General features: G+C 48.9%; 1 protein-coding gene and 1 long non-coding RNA gene across 4 annotated transcripts in view; one reads left to right on the top strand and one right to left on the bottom strand.

Moving 5' to 3' along the window:
• Positions 1–26,406, top strand: part of LOC133219867 (uncharacterized) — a 31,005-nt gene extending 4,599 nt beyond the window's left edge. The window contains exons 1-3 of one of the 2 annotated variants that reach the window (XR_009727549.1): positions 12,541–14,202; positions 16,341–16,630; positions 24,538–26,406. This is a non-coding gene — a long non-coding RNA (uncharacterized LOC133219867). Of the gene's footprint in view, positions 1–12,540; positions 14,203–16,340; positions 16,631–24,537 lie in introns of those variants that run through there. The other variant, XR_009727550.1, reaches the window with a different exon arrangement.
• Positions 1–27,201, bottom strand: part of ACYP1 (acylphosphatase 1) — a 428,968-nt gene that overhangs the window by 84,618 nt on the left and 317,149 nt on the right. Inside the window, exon 1 of one of the 2 annotated variants that reach the window (XM_061367453.1) lies at positions 7,937–7,942. The exons of the other annotated variant lie outside the window; for it this stretch is intronic. The gene's annotated coding sequence lies outside the window, so the exon portion shown is untranslated. Of the gene's footprint in view, positions 1–7,936; positions 7,943–27,201 lie in introns of those variants that run through there. 2 annotated transcript variants of the gene reach the window in all.

Raw genomic sequence — 27,201 nt, forward strand, 5'->3', positions numbered from 1 at the left:
ATTCTGCAGCTTTGTGTGAGCCGTTCAGAGCAGCATCCAAGTACTTTCCCATTAACCTCAAATGTGACTAATATGCAAATGTGTGGTTTGTTCTTCGCTTCTCTCCCCAGTGGATTTTGTGTTGCAGTGTGCTTGTGTTACGGGTGAAAGCAGCATAGCTTGCAGTTTGGGTGGGCAGGTACTGAAAGGTCTTTGGTCCCTAGGAAGCTCATCCTCCAAGTTTGGACAGGTCCTTGGAAAACAGGGTCTCTTGCACAGGTGAGTATTACATTACTGCAGAGTGTTTTCTTGTGCCAGAGGGTCAGGATTGTTGCCTATGATCTATCTTAATGTTTCAGGAGACTGTTTTTTGATGTGCTGGTGCTAGGCCACTGGGTGAGTGCCTTGAAGGTGAAAGGCTCAGCCTTTACCAGACTTAATTAGCTGTACTGGAGAGCCATATGAAGCAGGTGAAGAACATGATCCCATCTTAATAGCCAGATATATTATGGCACTCACACTACAGTTTCAGGGTACCTTAATCTGTGTGTGTGGTTCTGCTACCTTCTCTGCTCCCATCCGTGTGATTCCATTTCCTTTCTGGCTTCTACACAGTCACTTGTCTGACCTCTCAGGGAAATGGTTCAAGAAGTTACAGTGGCACAACAAATATATTTATGTGGAGGGGTTAGTTCCAGCTGGTTTGAGTCGCTGAACAAATTACTGAAGGATCAGTCAAATGCTAATACTAGAGCAATGGAAGAAGCAGACCCTGTAGCTGACAAAGTTGTATAAAACTCCTGTGGAACAGCATATTGATGGCCTCAGTGATTTACTCAAATTCAGTTTGGAGTGCTCCGTCTTCAGACCGTGTGCATGTTTTCCCATGAAAGTGATCAAAGGTTGGAGCAGGTTGCCAGAGAGGTGGTGGAACCTTCAGCCTTGGAGGCTGTCAAAACCTGGCTGGCTGAAGCCCTGGGCAGTCTACTCTTAACTGGCCCTGCTTTGAGCAGGGCTGGGCTAGGTGGCCTCCAGAGACCCCTTCCAACCTACATGACACATTTGGTCTATAATCAGTTTTTGGGACAGGGAGAGTAGAGGTGGTGTGTGCGTGAAAGCAGCTGAGTGGTAACACACAGGTTTGTGGTAAGGAACTACTCCAGATGTATGAAACATCTCTATGTATATGTATGAGCATCTCCCAATATCTGCATGACATGCTCCAACAGATCTAACTAGCAGTTTGAAATGCTTTGCTGTTTGTAGTGAGTTGGTGGCTGTCCCAGGTGACAGAAGGAAGCTTGTGCTGTGTGTTCCCCTGTCCCCAGTGCAGAAACAGGGCTTGTGTAGAGCTCTCGAGTGCCCAGCAACAAAGGCCAGTGTTCCCATTCCTTTCTGCCTCACCTGGAACTGCTGTGTTAACCCAGGAATGCCCGAAACCACCCCAGCCAGTTGTATCAACGCACGAGCCAGACCCCTGAGGCAGCAATTTTAGGCTTAGCCACCTCTAAATCCAGGTCTTTGGGGTCCCAAGACACCCATTCACTGGGGTTTCTTTCCCCATGTCTTATTTTCCTTACTTGTTATCTGTGGATAAACAACTGTAACTGAAACCAATGTGCTATAGTTTTTAATGGAACTGACTGAAGCATGTAAATGTCTTTGTGGCCTTGCTGTTCAGTTTCATGACGGATGTGAGCACAGTCCTGAGCAAAGCTGTCCGGTAAAATGGCACAGTGTCTCCTGGGTTTTGGTGGTCCCCTCCACATCTGGTGTCAGTGGAGGAGTCTTGGTGCTAGTTGGGATTTCATCATCCCAGTGCCTCGAGTCATGTGGTTATGTAACAATTGAAATTTCAGGTTTTGTTAAGCATGTGTTTAGATCTGAGAACAAGGAGAGTTGGGCAATATGAACCCTGCAGCCTCAGCCGCTTGAAGCAACAAGCAACACTTGCAGCAACAGTATCGAGCCGATCCCGGGAGTTACTGTGGATGTGGCTCGTGGGCTGGCACGCCGGGTGTCCCCTCCACTTGACTCCTCGGACGAAGGAAACGCCGCCAGCCGCTCTGTGCCTCCAGTCGTGCCCCGTCCCCGCCCGGCAGCAGCGCCCAGCAGTGCCCGGCGCTGGCCGTGTTCCTGCCCCGCTACCCTGGGTGGGCACTCGGAACTGCAGCCGTGGGCGGTCCCGGCATGCTTTACAGCCTCGCAGGAATGCTGCTGGTCCGGTGGGTGAGTCTTCATTCCTCGCCTTTCACTGCTCCCTGCTGGTCTTCAGCAAGCTGAGCACTGCAGGGGGGAAAGCAGAAGCGAATAGTTCTAGTTGAGGAGTATTGAATCAGGATGCTCTGACCCCAGAGTGCGATATTCCAGCCCGCGGCTCAAAGCAAGTCAAACAGGAGCGTGTTGCTCGGTGTTGGCCGGTTGGATTTTGAATGTTGCTGGCAATGGAAGTTCTACAACATTTCTGGGCAGCTTGGTTCAGTGTTTGTACAGCTTCATAGTAAACAATTGGGATCTTGGGACATGCTTTGAAGTGTTGATATTTCCCTACTGCTTTCCCAAACTTTTTACAAATTCGAACCATTTTTCAGCAGGGTGGTTTCTCAGCCAGGTGGCACCCTGTGCTGTTGCATGGAGTTACTCCCTTCCAGGTGGGGGACTTTGCATTTGATTCTTTTTGAACTTTATGAAGTTCCTATCAGCCATATATCTGGCCTCTTGGGATTCCTCTAAGTGGCAGCAGTATGCTACCACTATATAAGTATGTCACTCACTATCCCTGATTTGGTATTGTGCATGAATTTGCTGGCCGTGTGCTTTGTCATATCACTCAGGGTGTTAAAAAATGCATCACAGAGTACTGGCCCCAGTACTGAACCTCAAGAGATGCCACTTGAGTCCCCTGGTTGTCACTCGGACTTTGTACCGCTGATCGGCTTTGAGCTTGGTGGTCCAGCCAGTTTCTAGCCCAGCTTATTATTCATGTACACAGTGACTAATCTCACTAATTTGGCTTTAAGGTTACCGGGAGAAGTGTCATTGAGAGCCTCACTGAAGTCAGTTACTGGCTCAGTCAGAACCAAAGAGCTGGTGCTCCCACTGCCAGTGCAGCAGCCTGCTTTGCCACTTGCCCCAGACAGACCCGCCTGTCCTCCCCACAAAACCTCCACCCTAATCCATCTGCACTGCAACTGCTTTTAGGCTGCCCTCTTTGCTCTCACGTATCTGCTTCCCAGCAACTGGTTAGCCTCACAAGGGTGCTTCATGGGGCATGACCAGGGAGGCAGGTAGATTTTCCTGGAACAGACAGGTTGTTGATACATGGCCAGACTTGCTCTCAGAGTCCTTTGCCTTGCTGTATATCTGCTGTGCAGTCTGATAACTGAAATACCTTTTGATGAAATCTTTTTCTTAATCCTCTCAAATATGTCCATGTGCTGATGTTGAGTCTAGTTTACCTAATGAAGCTTTGGATAGAATGGTCTTTCCCTGTAAATACCATGCAGACCAGGGGCCATGGCAGCCTCTTATCAGATTTTGCCTTAGGGAACAGTAAAAAGTCAGAGAGCACCTGCAGGATTACGATCAGGGAGTTGTGAGGAGTGCTGAAGACTGCAGCACAGCACATGAGGAGCTTGGGCTCCCACAGGCTATGCTAGTCAAGGGAAGAGCTTTGCTTTTGTTCATTTTGAGAAGTCTGGTTTTTGACTGCTTTAACTGTGTTCTGCAGGAAAAACTTGGGAGATCTTGGGCTAAGCCTGTCTTGGGCCAGTGAGAGAGCTCAATACTGAATGGTTGACAGAGGCCGCAACCTTGGAGAACGGTCTTGCTGTAATTACTGTGCTGGCAGTGGACGGTACTGTGGTGGCACTGGGGCTGAAGGGCTCTTTGGATATAAAGGAGGCTGTGGAGCTTCTTGGATTCAAGCATTTTGCTGTGTGTATAAGTTGAGGGTCATCTCTAAAGTAAGCGAAAAGGTAGGGAAATACAGCCCTGTTGAAAGGTGCCTTAAAACTGCTCTTAGATTACTTACGTCCTTGCAAAATAGATAACAAGAAAAGAGCCCTGTGCATATATGGCTTGTGATACCTATTTCTGATCTTTTAAATGCAGAACAGAAATTCCTGTGTGGCAAGAAGGGTAGTTTGGAATAAGACTCGGATAAGACTTTGTGTGAAGTACTACAGTAGAAACTCCTGCTCTACAAGCAGCAGCAGTGGAAGTAGTCCACAAAAGTTAGCCTGTCTTCAGTTCTTGCACTCTTCTGAACCCAGCAGTGACCAGTTGCTGCTCCTGTCATCTCTCATGGCCAGGATTTTTACATGGTTGAAAAGTGGGAGGGGACTGATGCTGAGGGCAGCTTGGAAATGGCTGTGGAGAGCTGAGGAGGTGAGGCACCCTGAAGCTGCAGTGACACGAGGATGCAGCATTAGAAGGGTAAAGCTTCTGATGTCCTGAGCTTTTAATTGTCTGTGCAACCGCAACTCACCACTGTGTGATAGGTGCTATGGTGCTTTCTGGGGCCTGTGGTTTCTAAGGCATTTCCAGAAACAGTCATGCTTCTAGTTGTTCTTCTTTCCTTGCTATCATCAAAGAAGTCTCTATAGGTTTAAGCTGATCTGATCTCTTGATTTCCCTTGTACCTGATGGTCTGCTGTGTCCAGCTGCTCGCTATGCCAGATAGAGAACCAACCCTGTATTTGAGGAACATTCACTTCATTGCACTTGCTTGGGTTAATTTGCCATTTGTGTCTTGTCTTGAGAGTGGCCCATGGAGGTCTCTCTTAAAACCAGCATAATTAATTTAATGATTTTCTCTTCTTGCTGAGCATCATTTTTCTTCACCCCCATCTGCTGACATTCGGCATGTTGAAAGCAGAGCAGTGGGAGCCCTGGTCATTGCAGTCAGCTGTGTAATAAAAATGGGCAGTCTTGTGCTTGTAATGATGGTTAATTACCTGGGTTTGAAAGAAAACAGTTTGTTGGCAGTTATGCAGCTACAGAGTCCTGCCTGTCTTACAAGCTCAACTCTGTTCTCAAGACCTTCAGAATAAAAATGGAGGGATAGTGAAATGTACAGGCAGTAACAAACACATTTTACTGCCCTTCCCTTGGGGACCCTGTCACTGGAGTCACAAAGGTGTAGATGATGCCTGTAGAAGGAGCGAGCTGTGCTGGGGAGGTCTAATAGCTGCAGTACCTGAGGAGCTGCCTCCTTTTGCTGAGCCCGACAATAAGGTTCTTCAGCTCCAGCTCATGGCCTCTGCCCACATCCCTCAGGACATGGGCTAGCTCCTACCGAAGCTGAAGACACTGGATCACTGCAGCCAGGTGTTTGGCTAATGTTTCATGAAAGGCAAGTTCTTCCTTTGCTTCCCTTTACACTGCAATCCTGCTGACAGGCAAGATGTTAAAATAAAGGCTGCATGGTCCCTCTAGTCCCTGCTGATGCTACCCAAGGCTTCTCCTCCTCCTTCTTCCCTCCTGTGGAAGCCTCACACTCAAGGTCTTGCACTGCACTTTCCAGCTGAGGCTCTGGATCAAGTCATGCAAAGGTTGGGTGCAGCTGCAAGACTGCTGGAGGGGTTTTTATCCTCACATCAGATGGAGCTGGGGAAAAAAAAAAAAGAAGGGTAAATCACAGAGCCAGCAACTTTCTTGGCGTCTCTGGGATTGTGGCTCCTCCTGCCCCTCCGGCCTTCAGAAATGTACTCGGCAGAGCTGCCCGCATAGAAAAACAAATGCATCCCAAACCAAAACAAACAGAATTGGGTGCTGGCAGTGGATGAGCCAACACTGTGTGCTGGTGTCATCTCTGTCCAGTGCCAGCACGTTGTCATAGGAACAGCTGGATTATTTTACAATCCAGATGTGGAGCCAATTCTCCAAAGGAGTAGCCTGGAAGGAAGAGAGAGGGGGCAGGCAGAAGGGAGCACTGCTGTATTTTCTGGTAACTGGAGGGAGGAGTATTAATGAAGAGAGGGAAGGAGGGAGGGATTACCAGTGAATGCCATTGATTGTAGCCTGAAACCGCAGCCAGTCATTTCCAGATAGCTGACTCTCCACTGTTAGCTGCATCTGGGAACTACTAGCTGGCCTGTAGAAGAGGGGTGAGGAAAAAGGCAAATCTTTTTGTGTTGAGGCTGATAATGTGTATCACAGCATGTTGTCCTGCAGTTACCATGGCTTGCCAGCTGCAGGGAATGTTGTGGGGCCCTACCACCCCAGAAAGTTGGAACTGGTCAAGTAGTGGGTGTTCTCCCACCAGGAAACAGGTTCATCACCCTTGCCCTCTTTCAGATATCTGCTTCCTTTTTGGAAGCCCCTTGGATCTTTTCTTGAGGCTGCGGAGAACTGAGGGCATTGTACATGCCTAAGCAGAGGTTAAGCTTTTGTGCTGGTGAAGGCTGTCATACCAAAATGAACATGCTTGCTCCAATGGTAGGATGTTTGGCTTAAAAGTGAGCTCCAGGCCCTGTGGTTTAGCAAGTCACACTTGTGCTTTTGTGCTTGATGAATATCCTGCAATGAAGATTTGGTGACAAAAGCTAAGAGCCTGCAGTGGCTGCGAGAACAAACACAGTGCCTTTGTCCTGACACAGTGGGAGCTGCTGCCCTTCTAAAAGGGGAATACAGCCAGAAGGAGAATCGCCGGCCTGCGGGAAGCGAGGCAAGTTGGAGAGGCGTGAGTGGAGGCGTTCGCAGGTCCCTCTGTGCCGTCTGCAGGACGCGGTTATTCTCGTGGTGTGTAAAACAGGCGACGGGGCTGTTTTAGTCCGGTTTAGCATCAGAAATACCATCAAGGGGAGTCGGGACTTGTCGCGGGCGGCGACCGCTGCAATCGCCGCGGCCCCGGTGGCACCTGCAACCAGCGGCCGGTAGAGGGCGCATGGGGTCGCGCCCGAGGGCGGCTGCGGGTGCCGGTCTATGGAGACCTAACCTGGGTTTGGCCAACAGCTCCGCGGGGCTCGGCGTGGCGGCGCGGCAGGGCTCGCGTTAGCGCTCCAGGAGTTAAGGCTCCTCTGCGTTGCCGGGGCGCGGCCTACGGCTCCCGCGGTGCACAGAGCTGCACTCTCCGTACCGGACACAGGCAGGCTGGCAGCCGGCTGCTGTCAGTCTTGCCACAGTGTGCTCTGCAGCCCGCCTTGGCCCTGCTGGAACTCTCCTTGCATCAGTCTCAGGGACGGACATCCAAGCAAGAGCTGAGCACGGGTTGACTGCCAGGATAATGAATTGAAATCTGCTGTAGAAACCAGGGTCTTGCTTCTGCCTTGCCAAGTCATCTGGCTGCTCTGATAGGCCTGGCTGGCTCTGGGGACCCCTTCCCTCAGTAAGTTTGCAGACAACACCAAGTTGGGCAAGAGTGTTGATCTGCTGGAGGATAGGAAGTCTTTACAGAGGCATCTGGACAGGCTGGATCTGTGGGCTATGGCCAGTGGTATTGAGGCTCAGCAACGCAAAGTGCTGGGTTCTGCACTTGGGGCATAACAACCCAATGCAACACTACAGGCTGGGGAAGAGTGGGTGGAAAGTTGCACAGTGGAAAAGCACCTGGGGGTGCTGATTTGATGACTGAACGAGCCAGCTTGTGTCCTGGCAGCCAAGAAGGCCAACAGCATCCTGGCCTGTATCACAAATAGTGTGGCCAGCAGGGCCAGGACAGTGATCCCCCTGTACTCAGCACTGGTGACCCTCAAATTGATTGGTGCACCTCAAATCCTGTGTTCAGACCCTTCACTGCAACAAAGACCAGCTGCTGGAGCTGGTCCAGAGAAGGGCATTGAAAGCTGGTGAAGGGTCTGGAGCACAGGTCTTATGAGGCTGAGAGAACTGGGGTTATCTTGGAGGAAGGGAGGCACAGGGAGACTTTATCACTGTCTACAACTACCTGAAAAGAGGATGGAGCAAGGAGGTGGCTTATCTCTTCCCCCAGGTAACAAGCGATAAGACATGAGGAAATGGCCTCAAGTTGCTCCAGGGTAGGTTTAGATTGGACACTGGGAGAAATTTGTTCACCAAAAGAGTTGTCAAGCATTGGAACAGGCTGCATAGGGAAGTGGTTGAGTCACCATCCCTGTAGGTATTTGAAAGACATGGAGATGTGGCCCTTGAAAGACATGGTTTAGTGGTGGACTTGATAGTGCTAGGCTAAGGATTGGACTCGGTGATCTTAAAAGTCTTTTCCATCCTAAACAATTCTATGATTCTGTGATTCCCAGGGCAGCACTTCCACTTGCAGTCTTTGCCAGAAGGTAAGTCCAATTTTATTCCTTGATTTTGAAGTGATGATTGCATGATACACAAGAACCGTGGAACGCGGGGGAGCTTGGGAGACTCTGGTATCATGATTTTGTCCTTTTTCGGAGTTCAGAAAAGATACTGAGCCATTTCTATACTTCACTTGGCATGTTGGTTTATCTCATTTATGGATTGATGCTGTGTGTGCAGACTAGGGTCTAGGGCAGATTTGAAAGGGACGTGTCTGTCCTGGACCTTGCTGCTTCTTATCATTTTAATAAAATACAAATTTGAGTTACAAAGAGTTATTTCCTTCCATCCCTCCTGCTTTCTCCATTCTTCTGGGTCCTCCAATGGTCTCTGTTGACCCTGCCAGTGAAGACTTGCAGTCCCTTTTAGGGAGACAGTTGGCAGGGCTTTGAGTGTTCGCACCCAGCCTAGCTTTCAGCATGTGGGCTTCTTTATCAGTGCATCTCCAGACTTGGGAGAGAAGCTCCAGTGAGAACTGGCAGTTTCCAATTATTTGCACTATTTGGACTTACTATTAAAGACACCCGTTTGAAAAAATGACTTCTGGGCTTTTTAAGTAGTGTAGTTCTGGATATGGACCCTGTTCTGGAAAAGTTATTTGTAGAGGGAAATGGCATTGAAGAAGAGGTCAGAATTCAGCTTGTAGAATACACAAAGAAATTATTTGCCTGGCATCTAAACTGCCACTTTTATTTCCACATTTTAAGGAGAGTCCTCTTTTCTCATTGTATTTGTGGTCTCTACTGCTTTGGGGACATGTTTAAGGAGGCAAACTGCAGGCAGTGACTAATGAAGTGTCTCAGATGTCTTTCCATGATGAGACAGCCACCAGTATGGAAAATACTGCACTTCTTCGGGGGGAATTTTGTCTCTTGTTCTCTGCTATAGGAAACCTGTCTTTTTGTTCTTCTTTATTATAGCCTTCAGCAGAGGAGGAAGATTTAGGGGGTTTCAGGTGATTCAGCAAGACCCTTTTTGCTAGGGCTTCAGCAGATTCTCACCACTGTGAGGTTCAGGATAGACTTCGTTTCCAGCTTGTACCCAGTCTCAACTGTTACAGATTTACCTGGACTTGTCTTCCAATGCAGCCCATCACTGGTGCTGCACCATCAGTTGGTAAGACCTGCCAGCCCTACTGCAGTTGTGAGTAATCTGGCCCGAGCTGTGGCACCAGGCAATGAAGCAACCGCAGTGGTAGCCCCCAGCATGCTGGTATGCAGGCAGGTGGCTGTTGCCAGTGCATGGATCAGTTCTTGTGATGTGTGTAATGAAAGAAACAAGAGTGCCTAGATTTTGCATCTACGCAATGTAGCATCTTTGGTTGGTTGTGATATAGCTGTATGGGGCTTTTACTCTTCAAAAGGTCAGGATTGATGTGTAACAGGACTGTCCATCAACAGAAATTACTGAAGGCAAGACATGGAAGCTGGGGCAGAATGTGGGAAGGAAGCAGAGAGAAGAGAAAATACAATTGGTACAGGGTAATTGCAGGAGGGCAGGAGAGGTGACATTGGCTTGTATGGGGAGCACATCCCCTTGGTGTGGATCCAGGGAGGAACAGGCAGCTGAGGTCAGTGTTGTCCTGTGGAATTACCTGAGCTAAGCCTAACCCATGCTGGCACTTTGAGGGTGTTGTGTCGTGGCAGCTCCAGGAGTTCCCCAGCAATGATAAGTCTCTGGCAAGGTGAAACTGAGACCCTGGAAAGTGACACAGGGTTCAGCACACAGGCTGCTGTGCCGCTGCTGCTGCCAGTGGTGGTGGTGATGCCAGTGCTGGAAGCACAGACAGCAGAGTTACAGTGCACTGCTGCCCACCTCTTTTTGCCTTTCAGGGTCTGTCTTTTCCTAAGTGGTACTGTGTGAGGCACTTGTGGACAGGGATGGATGTAGGCCCCCTGTGCTTGGTGCTGCATCCCTGGAAAATAAGCAGTCCAGCATTGAACCAGTGCTTACCTGCATTTTCAGACAGAGCTGTCTGTGCAAAAAAGGAGCTTCCTGCATGTTAGTGCATTGTTTGTCAGCTTTCCCCAAACTCCTGTGCTTGACAGTGTCTTGTAAGGAGTCCAAATGCTTTTTTGAAAATGATCATTAACAGACTGTCCTTCAGAGACCCTGAATATGTTATCTTGAATGGAAATGTATAAAGTGCCTTTGCTCATCATGCTTACAACCTTGGTATTGCAGGCATGAAATCCTGCAAATGAGAAGGGCTTAAAAGTATGCACAAATGTGAAACTAATTAGCTTGGTGTCCTTGTCCAAGCTGAATGACGTGCTGAAAGAAAATAAACATTCACAATGAAACACAGCATGGATCTAAACAAATTCTTTCAGCTTTAGTAATAAGATGTAGTGCTTCCTTACTAAATGAGTGACTGGAGAATTTTGCTGTGTTAAAGCTGGGGTTGTACTCGGACACCATCACCACCAGCTCTGCATGGTTCAGCATGGACCTGCTTTTCCAAAGGGCTTTTGCCACAGAAGCTGGGCCAGAATCCTTCTCTCCTGTCAAAGCGTTTCTTTGTGCAGATAATCACGGTAGCTGCGTATGTCAACTAAGCATGCAGCTGCACGCACAGTTTTTCCTGTTGCTTTGGACTCCTGCCTTTCAGAGATCAGGCCGTGAGTGATTATGGGTTTTAAATTTGCTTTGCTACTAGTGTGATCCCTGAGAGTGCCTTCATTTCCACAAGTAGCTGGTCAATGAATTTGTCTTTAGATAAAGAGTTTTCTATACGCTGCCCCGAGTGCAGCTTGTCAGCAGCGGGGAGGATTGTAGCTGCAGTTCTGTCTGCTGTGAAATTCCCGAGATTCCCATCACCACCCTCGTTTAAACATCCCCCAGCCCTGCTGTAAACAAGTGAGACACTCACCCTGCACCCTGGCTGGCAGCCAGGGATATTGGGCGCTCTGGCGGGAGACAGAAGTGAAGCACAGAAAAGAGTGTCGAGTCGTGAATCATCTCAGTGAGGATTGACAGCCACCATCAACAAAACCAGGCAAACCTGGGGTCGCTGCTTAACAAGCAGCTTATTTCTTGTTGAAGTTACAGTGTGCAGGTGAGCGCTGCAAAGGCAGCAACACACCTTGCACAATAGGGCAGCTCCTCTCCATGTCCTGTTGCAGCAAAATACCTGTAGGGCTGTGGATGTAGTGTATGGACCTCTCAGCTGTTTCTGGCTGGTTTCCTGAGGTGACAAAGCCTATGTAATTGTTATGTTTACCATGGGCCCTTTCGACAGCTTTTGAATGTGGTTGGACAGTTTCAGCCAAAGAGAAGAGTAGAAATTTCTGAGATTGTTACATTTCTACAAATTTTGAGATGCTCTAGAGGGGGACAGGAGAATCTGGCCCAGTTCAGAACCACACCATGTGAGAGGCATGGACAGCACAGCTGGTACAGACCCTGGGCTGTACCAGCTGTGACCCATATGTGTCGGGGGTGTTGTTGTGTGCATTGGTACCACAGCCAGCACACACGTACATCAGGACTATCCAGAGCAGGGAATGGAAGAGGTGTGAAGAGAAAGCCAGGATTAAGGTAGTGCAAAAGAGACACACAAAGGCAAAGGACACCAATGTAGAAATCGGCTCACCAGCTGTTTTCTTCTGTTCCAAGATCCTTATCCAGACCACCCTGTGCTTCTCAATTCTGCAAAGAAATCTAGACAGTCTGTGCTCATGATTGAAGATTTAGATACCCCTCTGTAGCTTCACACAGTCACTGTGATATTCAGTTGGCTCTATCCTAAGCTCCTGTTTGACCATGTTTGAAGCTTGAAAATGGTGGCTCCATCCAGAGGGACTTCGGGGGGGGGGGCAAATTTCCAAGGTGGCAAGGCTTCTTTTGTTGTGAAGTCCTTGCTGCCTGCTCAATATGTGCTGTCGCCTTGCCTCAGGTGTACGGGACAACTAAGGGTAGGGGGATATTACGTGACAGGTAAAGCTCACCATGGATACTGCCTATGCAGAAAGTTCATGCACCCACAGCCTTATGTTTGGGGTTGTTTTTTGGCATAAACAACCTCATACCCAAGTAGGAACCATAATTTTTGCTTTATGGAGTATCCTAGCACATTACTCTGGGAGGCCCGTAGCTCTGTTTTGTAAGTGGATCTCCTGATGCCAGTGGATCCTTGCAATTAATTGCACACCCAGGGGGTTTCTCCTTCATCTATGCCACACTGCAGCACTTCCCATCGGGGCTGATTTGCTGGGTCTTCTGTGTGCTCTGTGATTTTTGGGTCACCTTGACCAGCCACCATCCTCTCCCTTTGAATAGGGAGCACATGGCCCCTACTTCTGCAAGGTTATACAAGGAAAGCCGAAACTTTCTTGTCAGAGGCAGGGGAGCAAATTCAGTCTCCAGCGGACCTGAAACAACGAGCAGCTTGGAGAAGGTGTGCTTCCAGGACACGTGCCAGCACTGAACCAGCACCAGTGGCAGGTTTACAGAAATGCCACAGGCAAAACGAGAGCTCTGGTAATTCACAGGCTCCCCAGGTTTGACAGGCAATCATCCAGCCTCACCTCTTGTATAAGACTGGCCCCTTCATTTCATGTAGTTACCCCTGTCCCACACCCAATAATATGTGCTTGCCAGCAGTGCTTGTGGGAAGTTAACCAGCCTCAGTGCGGAATCGAGTGGAGACAGGGAATCTACCATGTCCATGGGTTGATCAGCCACACTCTACAAACACAGTGGTTTATTTCTAATCAGATATTGCCTGGTTATGGCATCTGGCTGTGGTTCCTGTTCTTCCTTTCTTAGGAGATTAAAGACTTTTTGTGTGCCACATGTTTACTCCCTGGGATTGCATTGGCATAAAGGCATGTTCTTCTGTTTGAGAGGCCAAACAGACTGAGCTTACTATGGAGCAAATAGTGCAGCTCTCAGCCGTTGGAGTCTCTCTTCCCCTTTCATTCCCCAGCGGTCAACATCCCTTTTAAAGCAGGGAAGTAATGCTTTTGCCAGTGCCGTACGCTGGTGTCATATACCTTTTCTTACCCTTACCCATCGTGTCCTTCCCTGAGCGTCCACTCTGAGGTCTTAGGCTGGATTTTAACGCATTTTCCCAAAGGGAAGCGCTTGGAGCCATCTTATATGATTCAAGGTGCATATTGAATCCGAGAGGGACAAAACCAGCAGTAACAGAAGAACTTTCTGACTTGTAAAGGCCAAAAGGAATTAATCACTGCAGGGAAATGGGCTCTCTCGTTTACACAAAGCATGAGAGAGAGAGAAAATAAAGTGCTTTAGAATGGAGAAGGGAAAGAAAGGCCCTTGCAGTGTCCCTGTCAGTACCCAAATAAATCTTTGAAGAGAGAGGGGAGACAATAGCAGCAGAAAGCTACCCGAGCAATGGCAGAGCAGAGCCTTAGGAGCAGATCTCTTTCTGACTAATGGCTGCCAGCTCTGGACCTTTGTGGTTAGTTTGCTTTGGTGAACCCAGTAACCGCTGGCATGGTCTTGTCTTTCTCATCCGTGGATTGCTTGCTAAACTGGCGGAGTGGTGATACTGAAGGCAATATCCTAGCAGGAATGTAGCTAAGCCACTGGATCAAATACTGGATTTGAATCAAACCAGTTCTGTTTTGGAGCAACTGAACTGTCCGGTGGGCTGGAAAAAGCTCTGGGGAACCTTGACCAAGGTTGCTAGAGAGCAAAGTAGTAGAGAGTTTCCATCCAAAAAGGATCCAGGCAACATCTCCTTACAGTAAACAGAAGAAAGCCTTGCAGTTTTGTGATCCTTAAGCATAAGGGGAGTGGCTGAGACTGCTGGGAGCAGGCTGACAGCCCTGGGAGGTTTTATACTGACAGAGCACATCTGTAGAGGAGAGCTGCCAGGCTGTCATGCAAACCCATTGGGGGACCATCTCACACGTCAAGCACATGCTGTCTGCACCTCCAGGGCTCCTCACACCTTCCTGGACATGACTGCAGGCAGGGAAGCAGGTCAGATCATCGGTGTTATTAACAGCAAAGCTGACATCTGGGCTGGCCACTGGAACAGCCCAGGCATTTGGTTTGTTTATTTTCCTTCTGCCTTTGGCGCTTTTGCTCTGTACAGAAGGCTGCCTTAGCGTGTTGCTAACACACTGCTTGGGGTAAGCACTACATGAAACTCCCACTATTTTGAGGAACCCAGCTCAGGCATTTTTCAAATAACTGCTGCTTTTTTTGTGTGTGTGTGATTCTTGGGCAAATTGAAACTAAAACCTCTTCCCTTGCACACTGTTTTTGTCTGTTGTGCTGATAGTCTGCTCTGTGGTAGCAAATCTCCAACATACCGATGTACCCTGATGCTGCTCACACTTGGCCTGTCTTGACACTGGAGTGATTTCATTAATGTCAGTGGAGACGTCCTCCTTATGCTGGTGCAGAGCTAGCTTGGATGTGAGCCTCCACCATACATAGAGGAGAGCTGCAACTCTCCCTTGCTGCAGCTAGCAAGATGGGTGCAACAGAGGTGAACTTGCTGGAGTACAGAATGTGAGCACATAACTGCTGGGGACTAGGGAGAGCAGCTCTCCTTCCTCCAGCTTTCAAGTGGCTTTGACAAGAGCATGTTTTAAACTGGGGCCATTGATTTCCCCAGTAGTTGCTGTACAGTAGTAGGGAAATGGACCTTTGCATTGACCATGGCCTGTTTGGAGATAATCTTCAGAGGCACCTGCTCTCCTCTTTCCTCCCTCTACTTCCAAACCCACCCATCAGCCTCCAGGTGCCTGGCATCATGAGCTGCTTGTTCTCTTGGCTTAAAACCAATGTGGCTCAGTGTTAGACTCTTTGGGGCAAGCAGAGTCTATTTTTGTCCGAGCTGCTTTTGAGAGCAGTTGGGTCAGAGTAGGTGCAGTGTCCAGGGATGAGGTCTCACAGGGGGCTTGTGACTGCTGGGATACTGAGCAAAGCTCTCGAGAGTCCAGAGGCAGCAAGAGGTTTCACTGGTCCCTCCGGGGGTGCTGCAGGGAGGGGGCTGGAGTGGGTGTAGCTGGTGATATGTACAGGCAGCCAAAACCTGGTGTTGTAATGTCTGAGACGCTCTGAGTTTGGAAAAGGCCCCGATGATATCACCCTGCAGAACTGTTAACGGCAGAATGCAGGAAAGGAAACATTCACAAGTCCTTTCCCAACCTCTAAAGGAGAGGAATTAATGCTCTGTGTTCCCGTCCCCATCGCTGTGCTTGGAATTGGCTTTCATTCACCACCAGACATCAAAAGAGACAGTTCTTTCTCTTTTAATTTCTCCTTGGTTCTGCCATGTCTCTACCACATGCAGCAGAGAACGCTGACAGCAGAAAGTGTGAGAGCAGTGGCTGTTCTGCATGAGTTCCCTGCGAGGACACTGAACTCTGTATACCATCCTGCAGTTCTGCTTAATCCACTTCCAGGAGAGATAAACAAGCAGTGGTGCCTTCAGTGCTGCACAGAGCACGCAAAAAGCAGACTAAGCTCTGGAGCAGCTCTCCCAAGCTATTTCTCCTTTGTGGTTGCTCTCTCTCTCTGCAGCTCTCCATAGAACCCATGTCCTGCATGACCACCAGCCCCTAGTGGAGCCTCTTCCAGGTCCTGCACTGTAGGTCTGCTTGACTGCGGTCCTTTCCCCCTTCATTGTGGCCAGCACAGTGCATCCCCCACCCTGCTTAAGAAAGCATGATTTTTCTGGAGGTGGGAAGCAATACCACGCAGAGATTGCTTAGGTGCTGTCAGCTCTGCTTTTTTAACGTGATCCACCCACTATCACAGGATCCTTGGGAGGGTGGGAAGGAGAAGCCCAAAGCTAGAGCCAGTTAATGTCAGTTAAGTGAGCAATACCCCACACAGCACAGGGAGCGTGAAGAATGATGTCAGCCAGTGACTGCTTGAACTAGGCAATTAACTTGGAGATTTTTCTCAAAACGAAATGTGGAGAATGTGTGTGAAATATTTCTCCCTAGAGCTTCATGCAACAGGAGCTTCAAACTGACAGGGCTGGTGTGTAGTACTGAGAAGGAGTGAAAGTAGGGCCCATTAAGCTGCTTTGACAGGGGGAGCTTTCTTTTTTAGCCAGTTGCTCATTGCCAACGCATAGTCTTGGTTTGCTCCTTCCTTAGTGCTCAGGAGCTTGGGCTGGTCTCCCTCCCACCATCTGTGATGGATGAGATCAATGTGGAGCTCCCACCCTCCTGCTCTCCAAAGAGCCAATGTCATGGGCAATTTGAGGAAGGGACAAAGCAGATAACAACCCTCCCCTACAGTTCTCACAAAACCTTATGTCCTGGGTTCACCAGTTCCAGCATGGACACTTGTCTGCAGAGGGGCTGAAAAAGGAGTGATAATTTGTTTATGCTTCTGAGCATCAGGTTTGTAGCAAGGATGGTCCTATTCTGATGGAAACAGAAAGGTAAGGGATGAAATTAACTTTCCAATAACTTCCACTGATGTTTGGAGTGCCGTCCAAAGGATAGCAGTGGGGAGCAAGTCAGGCAGGGTCTGTGTTGTGTTATGGCTATGGGAAATGTCAGTGTGATTTTCCTCTCTGAGGAGGAAAGTGAGAATCTTCCTTGAAGAGTTCAACAAATATAGTGACCTGAACTGGGGGTAGTTGGAGCTGTTGATAGACAGGGAAGATAGATTGAGCATAATGCTAACCAGTTTAGCCAAAAGATGACTCAGGTAGGGAAGCATTGTTGTCTCCAAACATCTGTGAGGAGATGGAGATTATGTTAACAAAGGAGAAAATTTAGACTGAGCATCAGGAAAGTACTTCCTAGAAGTGAACTGTTGTCTCCCCAGGGAGGGGGTGGGAGTCCCATATCTGGCAAGATTGGAACAGCAATAAGTAATAAGAGATCGGATTACTTGCTATGTAATGATAACAAATAATGTAAAATGCGTCTTGATAACAAGTTAGAGTTCTCTGATAGCAACCAAATGCACAAGCCATGAGCAGGGTGGGACTTGGGGGATTTCTCATGCTGACAGGCTGCGCCTGGGAGTTCTGCTGGCTTCTTGAACCCTAAAGCCTTTATTTAGGCTTTTAGTCACTCAATACGTTGGAGCAGAGGTAAGTTCAGTAATTGTGCCCCTTCTCTGTGATTTTTCATTTGAGGGAGAAGGAGTCTGGTACAGCAATGGTCAGTTTGTGCTTTATGTGCTGGCAGTGGGATCCCAGACACCACTCCCCACAGCTTTATTTCACTCCCAGACTGTCTGGAGTGGAAGGATCTCCAAGCAAAGAAGGCAGAAAGGTAAATGTATGTTTTGGTTGGGGGCTGTTCTGTGACACGAGCCGAGGCCTGAAGTGGGGTCTTAAATGGACAATCATATCTACAGACCAGGCAGGGCTGTAGGTGAGAGAAGCAACTGAGTCTGTGGGCCCAAGTGAGCCCCAGACACCCAAATTACGGGCCCAAGCCCATGGGTTTCTCAGCTGCTGTTTCTTGGAATAGCGATCTCCTATTTCTACACTACTCAAAAAGATGGGATTAAGACAGGGGCTCTTTAGTGTTTTGGGGCTTTTGGTTTTGGTGAATGATGAGTCCATAATTTGCTTTGGTAACCCTGGAGCCATATGGCAGAATTTTGTTTTCCTTGCAGACTTGAAGCCTTGGTTTTGTTTAGTGTAGGCTGTTTGCCAGCCCTGGAGGGTTAAAATGTGAAAGGGGAACACCCTCTCACAAGGGCTTGTGCCCTTGCCTGCTTGGTCTGCCAATGATTATGTCCTAAGTGGCAGTCATAAGATAAGAGGGAAAATATGACTGAGGGTACTGGGAGAACTGTACCAGTCCTGTGCATCACCTGCCCCACCAGTGGAAGAGGAAATGGATGACTCAGGGCCTGAGATCACAGCAGGGGCAGAAGGAAGGTGGCAGTTGCCTTACAGGGTTGAGAGTGCCTAAATGCAATCCATGGGGGTCAGCTTCTGTTCCCCAGTGAGCTTTGTGAGGGCTGAAGGAGAGGAGCTTCCAGCCCTGCCTTTCATCAGCCCCACCTCACAAAAACATCAGACCAGAAACACTTGTCCATGTGAATATGAGACACGGTCAAATGTGGGGAAGAAGGACAAGAAAAGGGGCTGGAGGTTGCAGTCACTTTTTATCCTGAAGCAGGTTTGTTGGAATATATCCACAGCTGCACAAGGAGTCCTCTCACAGTCTATAGGAAAGCAAGCACAAAAGGAGAACAGTCTGTAAAGATCAGGCACTTCAACAACCAGATCAGCAAGCCCATTGTCCACAGTTATCCCAAAATAGGCTGCATCGTTTCAGAGACACTTCCTCTCCCTCTAGTCCTTCTGCCTTCACCCAGTGAACATAGCCCCAGCATGTTCCTGCCGTGCACCTGTTGAACTCTTCTGCAGAGCTTGGAAGAGCTGAATGCAGAGGGGAAAGGGTGAGGAGTGGGTGCTGGCTTGGATGTGGTGGCCAGCCTGGGCAAGCAGAGCACAGCTGGAAGCTCTTGGAAGCTCTCTGCTCCCCAGGCTCATATGGGAAAGCTCCAAGCTGTGTGTTGCTTATAGAAGCTTCTGAGGATGCTTCCAGCTTGCCCTGATGTGCAAACCATACCTCCTCTTCCTCCAGGGCCCTTCCTCAGCAAAAGGCTCTCTTCCTCTTCTTTGTGCTGTGAAGTGCTCAGCTCCTGTGTCCTTGAGGCTGACAGGACAGGAATAATACCCAGTGCCCATGGGTCTGTTTTCCATTGTAAGAAACCACATGGTTCACCTGGAGACAACTCAGTATGTGGAAATGGATCAATAAAAGCGTCCTATCATGGGACAGAGGCAGCCTGCAGTGACAGTGTACCTCCGGTGGAGACTGGTCATCAGCCGTTCTCCCTGTTGCTACAGATAGGTGAAGGGAGCCCCAGCCAACATCATGCGCACCACATGCAGCTTGAAAAGAACCTCAAAATCACATGAAACCCATTAGCAATGTCACCCATCACTTTTGACTGGTTGGTGGTGGCCTGGCTGAGAGCTGACCAGCTGTCCCGTTTCCACCAGCCCCACCTCCCTTTTGTGACAGGGGTACCTAACCCAAGCAAGCTTGGGTAGCCCTGAGCTCACCAGTACTGAGGCGGCTCCCATGTCTGGCTGTGACACTGCTCAGAAATGCCCCACAACAAGAGGCCAAACTGATCTTGTCACAGGAAGAGGAACCACCACAGCCTGCAATGGCCCTGCACACCCTGACCCTTCTTGTAGCACCAGCCAGCCTGGCTTTGCAGACCATTAATGGGGGAAAGCACTGGGGAATGTTCATCCCTGCACCCTCCACCAGATCCATGGCTAGAGCCTGGCTTGGTTTGGAGGCTGTGTACCAGGATGTCTAAGGAATGAATGGAGAATCCCATGAGGCCAATTCTGGGAATGATCTGAAGTGCAAATTTCCCCTGTCCCTCCCTAAAGCAGACCTGCCCTGGGCGCCGTGAAGGCCATGGAGAAGTTAATTCTGCAGCTGGGGAGACATCTGCGATTTGGCGAGGATAGGTTCTTTCCACAGAGGCTGCTAATTCTGCATGAGCTAATCTGGATTTGCTGCTTCTCTGTGCTGTGAGTCACAGTGCGCATGGTCCTTTGGTCACCGTGGCAGGTTGCAGGTCTTCACGGTGGCCTTTTGCTCTTCGTAGAGAGGATGACTCTGACTTGGCTGCCATGTGCCGTTTGACACTTTCCATTCATGTGCAATAAGATCACCGTGATCTGCAGCAACAGTAGGTTGTCATCCTAAAATATTCTCAGCAACAACCAGTACATTAGCTGGCCCAGGGTGCTCTTGCAGTGGGCCAGAACAATGCCTGGATGAAAAAAATATACCCAAAAGAGCCACTCTTAGCTCTTAGGAATTGAAGACCTCAGAGAGATACAGCCGTTAGTGTGGGGCAGCCTGTCTTGTCAAGGGAAAGCTTTATAGAGCTGGGTGGAAGGGAAAAGGCAAATCAAACTTGGTATAAAAATAAAGCAGAAGCTGATCATTCATTACAAAGCAAGCACTGCCTTCCTCATCAGCCTGCCTGGAAACCAAGGAAAAGCTGCTGCCATCAGTAAGCCCAGCCCTTGACCAGAGAACTCTGTACCGTACCCCGCACCTACTGGGGCAGCTGAGCCCTGAGTCTGTGGATTTCCAAGCTGCGAGCGCTGGGCCATGGGTACCAGATTAGCTCTTTGTATTTCCTTTCATTTAGCAGGATCCTGCAGAGCTGGGCAGCTGCCAGTCAGTCTGTCAAGACCTGAACTATTTTGGGAATTTTTATGATGGAACAATATTTTTTCGGTAAACAAACGGAAAGCTGTTAAACAGGGACCTTCACCTCACAGCTCCCAGTTCAGCTCCCTCACTGCTGCGATGCCACAGTGACTGTACTGTCCACTCTGCAGAGCTCCTTTCACGGCTCCAGCAGGGGCAAAACAAATAGCAGCCTTTTTTTCACCCTTTTCATGAACTCCTGAACAAAAAACAAAACAAAAAAAGAAGGAATCGAGTAAATTTGGTTTAAGCAGCAGAAGTGTTTCTTGGTGGACTTAACCCCTCACACACCTGAAGGCAATCTGTATATTGCCTCTGTGTGCCGTGCTGCCTTACCATGCAGCATCTAGCTGCACCCCACACTGGATTTCCTCAGGACTGCTGGAACATAGATCCAAACAGCAGTGACACAGGGCTGAGTGTGCACAAAAGGAAGACTTCCTTTTTTCACAGGAGTCTGGTAATAGGAAGCCATCACGGAGTCACAGAGTGCACAGAGGAAGATGTTTGTGTGGAAGAATTGAGCAGGGAAAGGAAGGACAGAAACGTTTCCCACTCTAAAATGGAGGTACTGCATTTCTCCTCATGGGAAAAACCCATGAGAGGCCAGTGACTCCTTCTTGCTGCCATGGGCTAAAATTGATTTCACAATTCCTATGTATTGGCGGCACTGGAGAGTCCAGTCTCACATGGGATATATCTGCCCCAGCCTTCCAGGGAACAGACTGATGGCTATCAATTGGAATGAGCCAAGACATTTGGTCCACAAATGCTTCGTTCATGTCACAAAGGCCGTTTGTGGTTTTCCTTGGTTCCTGGAAAGTCCACTCCAGCTTGTACAACAGGAGGACCCGGCTCGCACAGGTCGTCCTGGCAGCCCGTTAACTCCAGAGCATGCAGATCACTGAGGCATCTTGAGGGATGGCGTTCTGCTTCTTTCCTCTGCCCCTTGTCCCACTGCCAAACTCATCAAGGAACTGTAGTTTGCCCCACTGAAAACTTGCACAATGGAATCTTTTGCCTGCCCCATCTGATTTTGCCTTGGGATCCTTCCTGTAACCCATTAACTGTTCTCACTCTGAGACTCTGATACTAATGACTTTTTCAGAGAAGCGTTCAGTAAAGTTGCTTGTGAGCAGCTGCACCTTCCCCCTGCCCAGCTGTCTTCCCTTCTCCATGGGCAGTAGCAGCCATGGACTTTCCTCTCCTGTCCTCCAGTTTCTCAGGTTTCTTCTGTTTGCTTTTGCAGCCTCAGAAGGTCAGCTCTGGCACCTCTGTTCTTACCCTTCTCCGTTTCATTTTGTCACTTTCTTCCATGTCCATTCCTATGCATGACCTTCTCACCTACAGGTCTTCAGCACCCTTCCAGGGCAGCTTCCCTACCCTTCTGCTGCTTCTCTTCCTGGCCTCTGCACTGAGTGGCTTTCCTTGGCTCTGTGCGCTGCTCCCTGCCTCTATAGGAGCAGGACTCCCCTGACCCCACCATGGGATGTTAGGGTTGAGAGCCCAAGGAGTGCTGGGAGGACATGGGTTGAGCATCTCAGGAGTTGCAGCAGTGGTGCTGTGGAGAGAGGCACACCAGTTCTCAAGATCCTTGGCATTTAAGGCGTCCCCAAGCTGCAGCTAGGCGTACACAGACCAATTTACTCAGGTCTTTCGGATCCCAAGTCTGTGTTTTAAACAGACACATAAGCTGGCAAAATCCCTGTGGCTTATATCTCCTGTGATTACAGTTTCTGCTGTCTGTCATTAAAGTCACACTCGTATTTCTTCTTCTTGGTTTGTCTTCCCTCTCTTCACCCCCTTATTTCCCCCCTTTTCATTGCACCCCACATTTTAGCCCCATGAATTGAACTTACGTGTGCTTAGCTGGTCCATCTTCCCCACAGAGAACATGCTCCATCCCCAGGAAACAGCCCAGCTCTCCTTTTTCTCTTTCTTTCCCAGAACAGGTTGGGCTCTTCTGCAGTGTGTTATCTCTTTAGCACTCAACAGCTTACCCAAATCAGTGTTGTTTATGCCTATCACTCCTGTTCCTCCTGCTCAGCCTCATTCCTCCCCTAAAGAAGGCTTCCTCTTTCTGCTGCAGTTTTATTCCTGCAACTTTTATTCACCTCAGTCACTTCTGCTCAAGCCCATTTTCTGCTTATGCTTATGTTATGACTCTCAGGGCTTTATAGTTGTCCAGCTCTGTCTTCTTCATGTCAGGCCATCAGAGCCAGCTTTATGATCCCTTGCTTGGATATAATTACTTGTCACATGGAGGTGACAAGTAGAGGTGCAGCAGAATACAGAGGTTTTGTCCCAGGAATTTCTTTGCTATGACTTGGCCAAACTGCTTCTAGATCTAGGCACTGGGTACCAAAAGGACCCTTTGCATCTACAGCTTTTGTGGCTTTTCCTTCAGTCAGGTTATAGAGAAATACACCAGTAAAAATCAGTGCCCTGGGCAAGGTCTCAGAGCCCTGCCTCATCGTTGCTCAGTCTGCCTGTGCCTCCACGAAGGACATTCTGTCAGCTTCCGACCTGCAGGCATCTCCTGGTCCTCTGTTGTTTGCGATACTGCAATTTGTTGCCTTGGAAATAAGCGCTGTTTTATCCCAAACAGAGCCTACAGTTTCACAGTGCAATGAAGCGAGAGGAGCAGATGGTTTCCCCCATCTCTTCTGCTGTATTTGCCATTATCCTCACCCACAGCTGGAGGACAGGAGTCTATGATTAAGTGCAAGTATCTGTGGCCGGGCTGTATCTACCCATGTAAGCTGGGAAACCATGTTTCTGGTGGGATATAACATGCTTTTTGCATCTAGCATCACTGTTTTGGCTTCTTGCAAACAGAATTTGACCAAAAGCCTAAAATAAACAACTTCTTGCTGACTTCAGTGGTGTCTATGAGGAGCGGGCAGAAGGAAGGTTCAGCACCTGCAGTTTCAATTTCCCAGGGCTTTGTAGTATCTCCCCTTAAGATTTCAGGCCTCTGCAAGCTCATTTTACTGTTTTATATGTTGCACTTTAGACAATATAGGCCTTGTCCTCTCTGCAGACACTGGTATTTCCCTTTTGTGCAGCTCTCCTGGGCTAAAGCTCAGCTACAGTTTGGCAACAGCTGTGCTAGGTAGGACTTGGGAATTGGGTAGGGGATAGGTCTTCATGCAAATGTCTTTCCATGGAAGCAGTTTTCGTAAGAACTGTTGGTACGGAGGCACAGTGGGGTCATGGCTCCAATATGCACTTGGGGAATCAAAGAGATGTGGGGATTCTATAGGGCTGAGGAGCTTTTGAGGTCTGAAAAGGCTGGGGGAACCAGCACTTCCAAGCCTGAGATTAATGGCTTTGCAAACAGTTCTGCTTTCATTCCTTGGTGTTATTCTTTGTGATTCAATCTGATTTGTTTGAATTCTGTTCTGAGGCTTATGTCCTACCCAGCACTTTGCTGCTTGGGTGCTGCCTTTTATTGCCAGAACAAATGGGAATGAGCAAATTTAGGCTGGAGAGTAACAGAATATTTCTTCCTTTCAGAGCAGTAGGATCCTCGAGCAGCTTTCTAGTAGGAACAGGGGTTATATAAGTGACGCTGCTAGAGTTTGTGGCTGGATTTAGTGATCCGGTGTCTCTTCCAGTTCTACCTTTTTGGGAGCCAGCTATGTTTAAAATTCATTTGAAGAGGGGAAAATTATCTTCAAGATTTGAATGTCCTGGATTAAGAATGGAAAATGGAGCAGAGGCGACTGAAAACTTTGGTTCTTGGTTCTCCTTGCCTAGCAGCAGGGAGGCTGGCTTGTGGAAAGAAAGAGAATTCCTGTAGTTCAACGTGGAGATGTGGCATGGGGAGGGCAAGACAGAGCCCTGGGGAGGGTGGTTGTGAGGGATGGGGCAAGCGCAGTACTGGGGTAGGGGGCACAGGCCTGTGAGATGTGGGAGGGAGAGGAAAGGAAGAGAGTCGCCTTTCCTGCACATACCGTATTTGCCTCTTTTGCTTATCACTGAATTTATCCTTTCTGCAATGAGTAACTGACTAAGGCTCCTTGTGCTGCACCATTAATCTGTGGCTTTCCATTAACAGGCAGGTGCTTGTACCCGGGGGACCACCATGCTGACTGCCAGAGATTCCTGGCACTGGCTACTATGGAGTTAAGCAGCCAGGCTGGAGTGTGCAAACAAACATCGAGACCTGTGCTAACAGCCCCGCTTTGTGCTAGTGGGAAGCACAGGCTCCAACTTCTTCCGATTTCTCACCTGTCCAGACTGGTACAGAGAGAAAATGCCTCTTGGAGTTGCAGAGAAAACCACACCTATTTACAGTGGATTCCCCAGGGCCCTCCTGTGGGGTATTAACCCTTCAGCCCCAGGGCCCACAGTCTGCCTTTGGCATGGAGAATTCCCCACCATCCTTGGGGAAAGCAGCCCTTCTCCCTCTGGTGTAGGGGTTTTGCCTCTTTGTGGCCCAGGGCATCGGCCCATCCACTCTCTAGAGCAAGTCACGGCTTTCTCTTTCCTCCCCATCTGTACAGTTATCTCTGCCCTTTCCACAGCTGTGCACTGTGGCTCTTTCTGCAGGCATTGGGCTTCCTGACCCAGCTCCTTCCCCCAGAAAGCAGACCTTGCACTGCTGTTTCTGGGTTGGATTTGTGATCACGTCTCTGTGTTTGTCTCAGACCCCACCAAGTTTCCCTGAGATACCAGCTCATCCCTCCCCCTTGAAATGTCCTTGCTCTCTTCGGGCTTCTTCCTGGTCTCACTGTTTGCTTTCCCTCTTTTCCCTGGTTTCTGAGGTTTCTCGGAAGGAATCCCGTGCTCTGGCCTCCTCAGGCTGGAGTGTTGTGTTGTTGTTTTTCCTTTCGTCGCTATGGGCAGGGATTTTGAATACTGAGCCAAGGAGAGGGAGGGAAGGAGGGAGGCAGTGAAAGAAGGAGGGAGTACAAGGGGAGGGATGAAGAAAGCCAGGGAAGTGAGAAAGCAAAGTGTGTAGGGGAGCGGGGTAAGGAAGAGGTGGTGGAGGAATGAAGTGGGGAAGGAGGATAGAGGGCATTATGAAGAGGAAGAGTTTTGGATAAATATCCAGGAGAGCTTTTTCATTGGTTCTTGTATTAGTAACACTATTGCAGCAAACAGCAATATCCAGAGCAAGGCAGGGAACATCCCCCCCATCTGTCTAGGACACAAGGCATGAGAGGTTATTCAAGGCAAAGAGATCCTTCAGAAAACGAACATCCAAGCCTAGAGCAGCCAGTAGGAGCACAGACTGCAGCAGGGAAAATGCTAGATGGCAGTTTGGTGGGTAAGGAGAGAATGTGAAGCATAAAGATGCAGAAAATACAGGACCTTCTTTTAGTTTGTTGGAAGCAGGAAGCCTGGGAGGGGGCTATCAGGTTTTCTGGGAACAGGGAAGAAAGTAGAGCGGCTAAGGAAGCTTGCAGCACTGCAGAGAAGCTAAGTAAATCCCATAGCAAAAGCAAAAATGGATAAACACCCCTACTAGTGCAGCTCAGCTGCTACAGACAAGGCACCCTTAGGCACTGAGAACATACAAAGGCAAAGGCTGGTGTCTCAGAAAACAACCATCCCCAGGACTGGGAACCAGCACCCAAGGATCAGAGTGCAAGAGACCAGCAGCTGTGTGCAGAAATAGGGGAGGGCAGAGAGAGCCAAGGAGCTGCGGACACTGCTCTCATTTCAGCCCCAGGTGAATCCATACACCCACCTGATCTGCTATGTTGCAGTGAGAAATCTGCAGCTCGCTTTGCTCTGCCAAGGGAAATCCTGCTCCTGCAGCTGCTAGAAGTTCTGGAGTGTTTCCTGCTGTGGGAAATAACAGCAGGACATGGGTTTTCAAAAAGCTGGGAGCAGTGTCTTTCACAGGAGCATCTCCATGAGGCTAAGCGGCCATGAGGTGATTAGTGCAGGCACTGCTAAAATGCTGCAAAGAAGCAGAAGCTGTAGGCCCTGAGGGCTCAGAGCAGTTCACCTCTGGGAGCCATGCAGTAGCAGGATGGAAACTAATCCAGAGAATATTATATTGCCACTGTGTGAATCTGGGATAAACCTTCAGCTGGAATACTCTGTGTGCTTCTCATCACCCTTGCTGGGGAAAATAGGGGAGATACAGGCTGATAAAGAAACTTACTAAAAAGATAAAGCCTCTTCCATGTGAGCAGGGATTGCAAGGAATGCAACATATCAGTTTTCAGAGACAATAAATGGGGAAAGGATGTGAATTAACTAGCACTATAACTTTTTTAGGAAAGACTATATACTTCAAAGTCTAAGCCAATGCCTAACTGACAAAGATAAGAAGGGAGTTCTGCTCTGGGGAGGTTACTCCACAACTGCCCAACATAAAGATTATTCAGCTTAGGAATCCAGCACTGTCAAAGCTCTCACACAGCATTTGCCAGCCCTGGTATCTAATCAGTCCTGTTTTCATAAACAAGCAGCCTGGGGATCAGTCAGCCTGTCAGCCTGTGTCCATTAGGGTGCTGCCGTGGTGGTGCCTGCTACTGGCCTCAGCACTGCCACCAGCCTGGACCCATCTGTTTCTCCCAGTGACTGGGGCAGCTTTCCCCAGCCCTACCGCTCGTGTGATCTGTCTTTTTCCTCCCTTGCCCAATGCTGCAAAGTGACTGGAAGTACCTTTTTGAAAGAAATGTCAGACTAGAAATGAGGTAGGGGTGCTTGAAGGGAACAGCTAAATCAGAACTGAGCGGTGCCCAGTGGGGATGGTGTGATG

The sequence above is a fragment of the Neopsephotus bourkii genome, unplaced genomic scaffold, assembly GCF_033783945.1.
Source record: "Neopsephotus bourkii isolate Nb327-2 ecotype Australia unplaced genomic scaffold, CSIRO-AGI_Nbou_v1 NB_1376, whole genome shotgun sequence".
In the NCBI taxonomy this organism is placed as follows: domain Eukaryota; kingdom Metazoa; phylum Chordata; class Aves; order Psittaciformes; family Psittacidae; genus Neopsephotus; species Neopsephotus bourkii.